The sequence below is a fragment of the Alligator sinensis genome, unplaced genomic scaffold, assembly GCF_000455745.1.
Source record: "Alligator sinensis unplaced genomic scaffold, ASM45574v1 scaffold692_1, whole genome shotgun sequence".
Classification (NCBI taxonomy): Eukaryota; Metazoa; Chordata; order Crocodylia; family Alligatoridae; genus Alligator; species Alligator sinensis.
Window position 1 is genome coordinate 245,621 of NW_005842238.1, and position 9,107 is coordinate 254,727.

Consider the following 9,107-nt stretch of genomic DNA (forward strand, 5'->3'; position numbering starts at 1 on the left):
GCACCTGCCACTGTATGCACTCAAGGCTGATCTGTGCCAATGCATCAAGTACTGACCATGTACAAATTGTCTGCATACTCTGAAGATGCTCAACCTGCAATATTTATAAAGACAAATCCCTGGTTCCTCTGCACAGCTCTTGGCAATATTGGGGGCTTAATTTGGTTCAATATAGGTCTCAGTAAAGGGGCAATTATATAGTACAAGCTGTGATACAGTGTTAGAAGTGCAAAACTTAAGAGAAGCTTATAGGATTAACCTCTTGTACCACATGTGGAAAGAATGGAAAAGGGAATGCGAGGCCATTTTGAGAACCCTGAGGAACTGATCAAGTCCATTTGCCACTATAATTCCTAACAGAATTCAAATGGAAAAATAAAAGAAGTTGGTGAGTGGCAGCTGCCATCAGCTCCTTTCCTTACTCATACATGAGCTGCAATCACAGCAAGCCTCAAGGGCTTGTACATGATCATGAGTAAAAAGGTCAATCAGGAAAGCCCACTCCCCTCATGCAGGATGAATCTGTCTGAAGCCAAGATAAAAAGAGAAATCAGATCACCGCACATGTTCCACTTTAGAAAACTGCAGTGGAATAGAGCTTCAAAATTGTATTTTTTTCATACCTTTGAAAATGGAGAATTAGTTCAGACCTTAAGGATTGCATGTCAAAGCAAGGCAAAACCTGGAAACTAAACAATGCTGGAAAGTCACTGAGGTAGGGGTCTTGCCATTGCCTGCATGTATATAGGACAATGCTTGCTGTTCTTGACCCTCACATTACAGGAGTGCTTGGAGGCCAGCTGAGTGAGGGCCTCATTACATTTATTTGCTATACAAACTTATAGTAGATGACAGTCCTTCCTCAAGTCCTGAGCTCCTTCTCCATCTCTCATCACTCCCACTTGCTTTGTTTGCCTGCTGTGTTCTGTTGTAATAAGTGATGCTGTAAACTCTTTGGATTCCCTTCACTGGAGCCCTTGTGATCTATAATACAAACCATGGCCACCCTAGTATGGGGAAATAAGAAGTCTTCGTTCAAGCAAGATGCTCTTCATTCAACCATTTTACAGCAACTGGAAGGAGCCCAGATAGCATTGCTAATTACTTCTCCTGTTCCTTTCTACTCTCTCAAAATACCACCCTCAGCAGAAGAAACCTGCAATTTATGCTACCAAATAAAAAACAACAACAACAAATACAAGGGAAGATGGGTTTTGATAGGAACATTAGCAGAGCCCTGCTAACAGCAAACACAATAGGGCATTCAACCAGCAACAATCGCCTAGCACAGGGGCCTCTACGAGCCTTGAGTCATGCAGAGAGTGGGGGTGGTTTCTATGATGGGGTACTTTAAAAATATACAGGTAGGAGCGACCTCAGGGCACATACAACAATTTCATTTCCAAGTGCAGGGTAAGTCCTGTTAGGTAGAGAGAATTTGTTATCCTCAGTCTTTGAAATGTGGGAGGGCCTGCAAAGGAATAAGAAAGTGTTTCCTTCCCATAAGCAGTTGCTGAACTTTGCATCAAAGGCCTTGCCCATCCCTGTAGGCTTGTCTAATCCTCTGAAATGAAATTATCCAACCTCACTGAAACCAGGGAGTGTATGAGCTTACAAGGCACATTGAGTTTGACTGGAATAAATGACACGATGGCTATGTCTACATCATCAAAGGAATGCCCAATGAAGCTCCTCAGAGAAGCGTGGAACATTTGCTCCACATGCTACTCCTGCATGGGATGGAACGTAGCCAATGTACGGCTCTGTGAGGAGCATATTCTAACATACTAAGGAAGTTGAATATGTAATTAGTGATAATATGTTTGATTATATTCTTAGTTATAAGTGCGTACCAAGCTTCCAGGAATCCACGGCTGAACTGAAAAGAAAAATGATGGAAAGAGCTAAGTAGTAGACAAAGGAAGGGGACTACTATGAGTATGTTAGTATAAGAAGAAAGGTGGAGATGGTAGGAAGAAAATTGGAATGCCAACCACTGGGCTCCAGTATGTCTAGAAAAACCCACTAAGAATGGACTATGGGTAAACAAGGAATGCAGGTGTTGCTTTTGGGGAAAAACTAGATAGGCATGTAGGTAGATCTGATCTTTTTTTTTGGAAAATGAGAACTGCAGAAGAAAATAACATAGTGAGAAATCTACAGACAGAAAATGGCAAGAGAAAGAAATTCTTTGCTCCTATTAGTTGGATCTGTTGGAGGCAGATGTCTCTCTCGCTGACCCAGTTGTAAGTATTCTGATCAAATACTTTTACTACTGTAACTGTAAGGTCCTTCAGTGATACAGGCATTCTTCCCTCCCCACACACTCATCGATCTAGGTGTGGTACTGAATGGCCCTGGGGCCATCTCTCAGAGAATCACTGACATCTTTAGAAATTGTTTGTTCACTGCCTACAGGGTCAGGAGTCCTAAGTCTGTCTTGTTTTTATGTGGGTCCTTCAACCCCAGGAAGATACATATACAAGAGCTGTCACATTGCTCCTGGGACCTAAAGGTGACCTATACATGTGCTCCAGGGTATGTGGGTGGGGAGGGGCAGGGGGCATTTTAATTAGAGTGGTACTCAAGAGCCACTCTAATTAAAATGCCTGAGCATCTTGTATGTTCAGCATCCTGCATTTCAAAATGGCAGTGGGGGCACTTTACCCAAAGCTCGTTCAATGATCATTAGTTAAAGCATCCCCACCATCATTTTGAAATGCAGGATGCTGAATACATGAGATGCATGCTGAATCCATGAGGGAGTAAGAAGAAGGCACCAGGTAACGTGGGGTCCCTACAGGACAGGCGCGGCAATCTGGCAACTGCAGCAGAGGAAAAAGCTGATCTCTTCAATAAGTTCTTTGCCTCCATATATCTGAGCAGGGACAGGGACAATCTGCCATGCCTAGGGTCAGAGACAATCTAGATAGGAAACTCTTGGAGGGGCTGCACATGTATAAATCAGCAGGTCCGGATGCTCTTCATCCCAAAGTACTGAGGGAATTGGCGGGGGTCATAGCAGGGCCCCTGGCACGGCTGTACAAGCGCTCATGGGGCTCTGGCCAGGTCCCAGAGGACTAGAAAAGGGCCAAAGTGGTCCTCATTTACAAGAAGGGGAGAAAGGAGGACTTTCTTGGGTAACTATAAGTCAGTCAGTTTCACCTTGGTCCTTGGAAAGACCTTTGAGAAAATTATCAAGGAATACATCTGCAGGGGCCCAGCATGGGAGGTAATGCTCAGGGGCAACTAACACGGGTTCACTGCAGGCAGATCCTGCCTGACTAACCTGGTTTTCGTTTATGACCAGGTCACAAAGTCCTTGGATGCGGGCGCTGAGGTGGCTGTCGTCTACCTGGACTTCAAGAAAGCCTTTGACACTGTTTCTCATCCCATGCTCATAAAAAAAAAACAACTAGGTGACTGCAGCATTGATGCCTACACAGTCAGGTGGGTGGCAAACTGGCTCGATGGTCACATCCAGAGAGTGGTGGTAGACAGGTCATTTTCAACCTGGAGGGATGTGGGCAGTGGAATTCCCCAGGGCTCGATCCTCGGGCCTGTGCTATTCAACATCTTTATCAGCGACTTAAGAGGTGGGCGTGGAAAGCACGCTGTCCAAATTTGCTTATGACACAAAGATGTCGGGAGAAGCGGGTGCACTGGAGGGGAGGGACCGAATCCAACTAGATCTGGACAGGTTACAGAGGTGGGCGGATGAGAACAGGATGGAATTCAATGCAGACATGTGCAAGGTGCTGCATCTAGAGAGAAGGAACCTGCAACACACCTAAAGGCCGGGGAACACCCTTCTCAACAACACAGTGGCTGAAATGGATCTTGGAGTCATTGTTGACTCCACAATGGACAAGAGCTGCCAATGCAAGGAAGCCGTCAGAAAGGCTAACTGCACCTTGTCGTGCATCTACAGATGCATCACAAGCAGGTCCAAGGAGGTGATCCTCCCCCTCTATGCAGCGCTGGTCATGCCACAGTTGGGAGTACTGCGTCCAGTTCTGGGCGCCGCACTTCAAGAGTTATGTGGCTAACCTTGAGAGGGTCCAGAGGAGGCCCACTCACATGGTCAGGGGGGAGCAGGCCAAGCCCTACGAAGATAGACTAAAGGGCCTGAATCTATTCAGGCTCCACAAGAGAAGACTGAGAGGGGATCTGGTGGCTGTCCATAAACTCACCAGGGGGGGATCAGCGGAAAATAGGTAAGGCTCTGTTCCCCCAGGCACCCCCTGGGATAACAAGGAATAACAGCCACAAATTGAGTGAGAGTAGGTTCAGGCTTGATATCAGGAGGCATTACTTGACAGTTAGGGCTGCCAGGCTCTGGAATGGGCTCCCAAGGGAGGTGGTGCTCTCTCCTACCTTGGGGGTCTTCAAGAGGAGGTTGGATAGATATCTGGCTGGGGTATTACGACCCCAGCACTTGTTCCTGCCCAGGGCAGGGGGTCAGACTTGATGATCTGTTCAGGTCCCTTCCAACCCTAGAAACTATGAAACTATGACACTATGCTGCAGCATGCTGGAGTGTTCTCATTAAAATGCTCCAGCAGATTTGATTAATTGAGTCTGCTCCAATGCGTTCTAATCAGAACACATTGTGGGACACTTGTATAGGCACTCTAAGGCATCAGCCAATCAGGCAGGAGAAGAAAAACACCTAGTAAAATAATAAGATTCAGCATTCTTTAGATAAAACTAAGAGGTGGATGATGCTTCATATATATTTTTAACTGTGTGAAACAGCCTTTTGTATGAGTAGTCAAAGCAACATTTGAATCCAAAACTTTCAGTTCAACATGAAAGAATTCTATCACTTCAGTCAGATTACAACATTTTTTTGCATACCACCCCTTCCCTCTCCCCCCATGTAAGACACACACCTTGTTTTGGGAAGGTAGAATGAAGAACAAAGATTTTTCCAGTGTCTTCCCTGCCACAGCATGGGCTCACCATGCCTGAATTCAGGAGGGGCTTCTGGCTACTCAGCCACAGGCTGCTGCTGATCTGCCAGTGGCTGCAACAGGGTTAAAACTAGTTTTGCAGTTGGAAGGAGAGGGTGAATGACACTGAGGACTAGATTCCACCCCTCCTACATGCAGCTGAGAAGGGAGCACAGACCCTGAAAGCCATTCTAGCATCCCCAAGCCTCCATTCTGGTACAGAAATCAGCTCTCTCACTTAACACACACTCCAATTTTAGAGGGAAGAATGTGCTTGGTATGCAAGTATATATATAGTAGTCACTGGCAATGGTACACTCTTATCTTGGAGCATAGTAATTCCCAGATTCCCAGAAGGTAGTCCATGAGGATCTACCAGAAGGTAGTCTACCAGATTCCCAGAAGGTAGTTGTGAGGTTCTTCCCAGAAGGTAGTCTGTGAGGTCCACAGATCAAGCTAGAGGCCACTCCAACTTTTCAAAAAGAAGTTGGGTGATAAGAGTAAGGGTGGTCTTTAAAAAACTGAGAATTAACAGTGGCCTGTTGCTAGTTTGGGGATGGTGACCATCATAGACCAGCTATTATAGTGGGCCATAAAACACAATCTGCCAGCGAGTCACATTTGCAGATTCAGCATGGAGCGTGCACTGACCACCATACTCTTAATCCTTCAGAATGTTTGGGAAAATTTGTGCTAAAAATTTTAGATGATATAATTATACAAGCGGTAACAGAAGTCTCACTGAGCAGCTAACCACTTAACTTGACAACTAATATGCCAGCGAAGGAGTGGGGGAATAGAAATAGGTGGCCCATTATCTCTTTCTTTAATCCTTTGACTTTGACACACCATAATTACAAAAAAGATTAAAATATGCGGTTTATCTCACAGACGGCTTTGCAATAAAGCAATAATTAACCACGGCAAATCTCTACAATACTAAGGATTTCTTTTTTTTAATTTAGACAGAATAAAATAAATTCAATAAGTTATATCTAAATGAGAAAGCACCCAAAGTGGAGATTGGCTTAAACTGGTTTCATCCTAAATTAAGGCAGTTCACACTGCTCTAGAGGTGGTAACTGATAGAGTAAAACAAGGAAAGGAGCATATTGGAAGTGACCTTGTTCTGTGCTTCTTTTACTCACATGTAATGAACCATATACTGCAGCAAAGCAACCCTGTTTGGACTACTGTGTCTCAGTAGAGACTGAACAAAGAGCTATCCAAGGGTAACAGGTCCCTGATTCGTTTGCCCCTTTCAATCAATCAGCTGGCACCATTGTTCTTTTCAGAGCACAGTGTATGTGCTGATGAATTCTTTGATGGCTGCTGAGTACAATGCGCAAGTGACAGTCCTGCCCACAGGTAGGGCACCATCCATGCTCTAGCAATGCTCTGAATCCAAGCAGCAGATTCTTTTCTCCTCTGATGCCAGTCATCACACAACTTGATCCAGTCTGCCTTGCAGCGCCTCGCTCCATCTGCAAGCTGACTCTGCCAACCAGAGCGGCATTCTGCACTCCTTCCCCAATCATTCACAGAGAGTCCAAAGGATGCTAAGTCATCTTTCCAAGCATCCTGATCTGTGCAGCAGACTGCCTCTCTTTTTAGACCTTTCGCAAGCTTCAGAGTACAGCACATTCTTCAGGATCCTGTGATCCAGCATTCACTTGGCATGACCAAGTCACCTGTGTCTTTTCTTACTAATCAATGTTTTCATGAATGACATACCAGCACGACTTACCACTTCCACATTTGTCACCCTGTCTTGCCATTTTATTCAAAGATAAGGTGGGGGCACAGGAGGGAAAGTGGCAAAGCAAGTGGCCCAGAGAATCTCGCTGACCTGGCAATGGGGCCAAGGCCTGAAGAGGGACCAAAGGCAGCCACAGTAGGAGATGCCAGAGCCAGAGGGGCCTGGAGTTCTCAACTGGTCTGAGGTGGGGCCTGGGCCTAGGTGAGGCCAAAGGTCCAGGTGGAGCCACTGCCGGAGAGAAGAGAGTCAGAGAAACTGAAGCCCAGAATGAGGATGGCAGTGATAAGGCCATCAGAAGTGAAGAAGGGTTTGAGAAAAAGAAAGCTGGGGCCAGGGGATCTGGAGGATAGAGACTGAGCCCTGAGAGAGGCAACCATGACTGGGGCTGGACAGCTGGGAGGTTGAGAGAGAGAAGCTAGGGCCTAAACTTGTTCTGGGTATGACTGAAAACTGCGCCCTACTGGGGTTTCGGGTCATGGTGGTGGGACTGCTCATGGTGAAGCAGCCCTTAAAAGTGCCACCGGGGCCAAACCTCCTGAAAGGGTGAGTCTGGGATAGCCTAAAACCTCAGCCCCTGCTGCTTTGCAGGTTACCCCTTGGCAGGGAAAGGCTAGGGAAGTATACCCCAAAATAAAAGAAAGAACAGGACCAGATTCTCTGGAGGCCCAGGCAAGGGGCTGATGTGGAGCAGGACCCGATCGCAGAATCATAAGAATTAAGGGCTGAAGGGGACCTCAAAAGATCACTGATTCCAACCCCCCTGCTTTAAGCAGGAATAGTGCCAAGATCAAATGATTCCAACAAGGTGTCTGTCTAGTCTCCTCCTGAAGACTTCCAAAGGTCTTCAAATCCGTGAGTCATTCAAGAACCACATGTGGCTTTGCTACCAGCCAGCATCCCCCACCTCCGCCAGGGGCTTCAGATGCTTCCAAATCCAGACTGCACCACCTCTTTGGGAAGGCTATTTCAGATTCTGGTCACCCTTACTGTAAGCAAGTTCTTCCTTACATCCAACCTAATGTAAGGGCCATAGAAGACCAGTACCAGAAGGGTCCAGAGGCTCAGAGTGGAGCCTAGAGAGAGAGTGACACCAGAGGGGCCTAGAGGCCTGGACAAGAGGCCAAAGAAGAGCAGGACCAGATGGCCCAGAGGCCCAGCCAGGATCCAGGCAAGACCAGGGTCAGAGGCCCAGAGTGAGGCCTAGATAGAGGATCGCCTCAGAGGTGGGGCAGTCCCGCATTCTCCGTGTCATTGCTGGCCTGCTCTGCTCACCTCAGAGTGCTGCACCAGGGTCTACTCGCCTGCCACAACTTGATGTTACTTGAGGTTCCACTGGAGGATGTTGTTCAGTGTCTTCCAAACCCTGGGCGCCTTGGTTGGTGTTTCTTCTGTGGGTCTCAGTCAGATCTGGATGTGCTGTGGGGCACTGGCTGCTCCTCCTGGGCAGTCTGTCTCCACCCGGTTTACCCAGCTGGTGGTACAGGTGTCTCCAATCAGAAAAGGAACAACTTGACAATACTCAAACTGAAATTCTCCCTAGGGTGTAAATGAGCAAGACAATGATGCTCACTGCAATGGGAACTTCTTCTTTGGCATTTTCTCTGCTATGCGTGGGATATACCGTGTGCCCATCATGTAACTTTTGTGTCAGGGCTGGGACCCCAAGAGCACTAGGCTCTGGATCGGCTGGCCCCTGGCTACATCTGATAACACCCTATGGGGTGATTTCCCATGCTCTTGCTTCCCCTACAGGCTTGGTGTTGCCCACTCTCGGGTCTCAGAGCCTGAAGGCGTGATGAGTTCTGTAGCCTGGCTCCCTGCTGGCCTCACTTCCCTGGAAGAACTGGTTGGCGCATCCTGGATTGCCTCAGTCCCATGCCCTGGCCACCCGGCATGTACCTGTGGGTCATATCCGGTGCGAGTGCAGTCCAAGCCCCTGGCTCCACGTGGGTTCAGTGGGTTCCAAGCCCCTGACTCCATGGGCAACTGCTGCTCTGCAGGAGCCCAGCCCTTTCTTACCTCAATCTGCTCAATGCAGGCCACCTCCAGTTTGGGTAGACTCCATACCATTAAGAGCTGAGAGCTCAGGTGCAGTAGGGAAGCCCCTGCTGCAGCCCCTGCCTGCTGTGCTGCCCAGCAGTTCATCAGCCTGTGGCTCCGCCAACCCATACCGGCTGCAGGGGAGGTGTTCAGAGGCACCACCAGTGCTACCTCCTTCCTCCTCTCCTCTGTGTGTGTCTGGCTGGCTCTTTTTATCCTGGAAGCTTTGAGGAGGCTGACCAATCTGTGGCCCTGCTTCCGGCTGTGGAGAACTGGGGCGGCCAAGTGCAGACCGGCCACCTGGAGCCCAGTGGCACAGTGAGTGGGGCACAGACCTGCCACAGTGCCAGCAC

At 47.9% G+C, this 9,107-nt stretch overlaps 1 protein-coding gene across 1 annotated transcript in view; it reads right to left on the reverse strand.

Moving 5' to 3' along the window:
• The window catches only part of KSR2 (kinase suppressor of ras 2), a 272,120-nt gene that overhangs the window by 20,174 nt on the left and 242,839 nt on the right, over nucleotides 1-9,107 (reverse strand). The window lies entirely within an intron of this gene.